The sequence below is a fragment of the Echinops telfairi genome, unplaced genomic scaffold, assembly GCF_000313985.2.
Source record: "Echinops telfairi isolate 266 unplaced genomic scaffold, ASM31398v2 ScPeMD7_5592;HRSCAF=6446, whole genome shotgun sequence".
Classification (NCBI taxonomy): Eukaryota; Metazoa; Chordata; class Mammalia; order Afrosoricida; family Tenrecidae; genus Echinops; species Echinops telfairi.
Window position 1 is genome coordinate 2,137,784 of NW_022109491.1, and position 2,191 is coordinate 2,139,974.

Here is a 2,191-nt window from a genome sequence, read left to right on the forward strand (position 1 = left end):
GAGAAACATGCTTTAGCCGACTTCCAAAAGATTACAGTATCAGAAACCCAATGAGGTGGAAGTTCTAATGTCCTATAAATTTTCTGTGAGTCAGAATCCACTCAACATTTCTCCTACACAACCATGGGATGGGTTTGAACCACCGACGTTTCAGCTGAGCACTTAAGTCTGTGGACACCATGGCTCTGCATGTGTGTTGCTCAAGTAGCAGTCGAGAAATCAAACAAAGCAGTCATTGCATTAGGTGAATCTGCTGCACGAGAACTCTTTAAACGGTTGAAGAGCAAAGAAGTCACTTTAAAGATTAAAGTGCACTTGACTCTGACATTTTCAATTATCTCACATGGACGCCAAATAAGAAATGCTACAGGAGAACGGACTAATTATAATTATGGCATTTGTGAAGAATATTGAAATATCAAGGACTGACAGAAGAACAAACAAATCTGTCTTGGGAGGCCAGCCAGAATACTCTCTAGAAGTGAGGATGGGAAGACGTCATCTCACATACTTTGGACACGTTATCAAGAGAGACATGTCCCTGATAAGGTTATCATTCTTGTCAAAGTAGAGGGGCATTGAAAAGGAGGAAGACTCTCCACAAGATGGGTCGACACAGAGGTTCCAACAATAGACCATGGCTGGCCACTGCGCTCTTTCTGAATCCTTTATCTTTATTCAAAGCCTGCACCCCCTATCTGGGAGACCATGGCCATCAAGTGGAAGGCAGCAGCCCCATCACTCTGTCATATGGACGGTTCTATGGCCTGTATAGTGTTTATTAGAGTCTCGGGTGGCACAAACAGTTAACGTTCTTGGTTACTAACCAGAAGATTATGAGTTCAAATCCACTCAGTGCTACCTGGAAAGCAAAGCTTGACTACCTACTTTCAAAACTAGCCACTGAAAACTTTAAGAAGCACAGCTCTACTCTGACACATGTGATGGTGCTACTTAAAGACAAGTGGTTATAGTATTCATTAGTTGCATTATTGCCATTTATGTGTCAGTCTTCCACCAAACAAAAGACCCCCAAACACATTACCAATGGATCATGACACATAGTGACTTTGTAGAAAAAAAGTCGAGCTACTCTAGAGGGATCTTGAGGCTGGGAAACTTTACTGAAGCAGAGTGCCACATCTTTGCCCATAGAGAGGCTGCCAGGTTTGACCCTGGGACCTGTGGGCTAAGAGTCACCACGTGTTTTAAACACTGCACCATCAGAACTCCGCAATCTTTCACAGATTACATGGAAATATAGCCCTTGCTTGCTATGCTGACAAGCTCACCCTCAAGGGTGAGCAGCAAGGATAATTTCTATTCCATAGTATGGACTCAATAAATACTTATGAATAACTATCCATGCCTTGTAGATGGGAGAAAATAATGTATTTGTTGAATGACTGAGTTGGTAGATGAAGGACATGGTGTGGAAATAAGAAGACAGCAACAGTGAGAACTAGATCAGCTACATGACTCACGGGGATTTCAGGGACACAAGGTTGCCTATGGAAATACAAGCAGACTCACAAATTGGTCAGTGAGGCAGGCAACCTTCCCCATTAATCTTGCAGTTCCTCTCTCAGGCTGCTTGGCAAGCCAGTGGTCTTTGAAAATCTGGTATTGAACAACTGTCAATGTCTCAAGCAAGTGCATCTAAATCCCAGTGATGGAATTTAGAGTGAATTTGTATCTGGCATCAGAGAATACAATGGAGTAGACAGTTAAGGAAATCGACATTTCCAACATTGATTTCTTTTTTTGTTGTTGTTTGATGTATTTAGTTTAAGGTTCTCTGCAGATTCTATCAAATCCAGCAGTTTTATCTTATTGTAGGCATTCATTTGTTCTCCAAGTAAGATTGAAGTAGAATACAAAACAAGACCCTGGTGGAAGCAGTGGTGACATCACCATCCAATACCCGCTTCCTTTCCGTCTCACTTGGGATGACATTGTTTCATCCCTTGAGGCATTTGTGTGAGACATGACCATTGACTTAGCCTTCCCCCCCTGAAGCTGAGCTCTTCATTGTTGGTTGAGGAATTGTGACTTCTTTTACATTTTCAACAACCCACCCTTCAACACTTTGCCTTGTACAAACAAGGTGCCTTGAACAGAACTTTAGAAAATGAAGATAGTCCCATTAACTGCATCCTGGCTTCCAAAGGCAGCAAAAGCAGGGCCAATG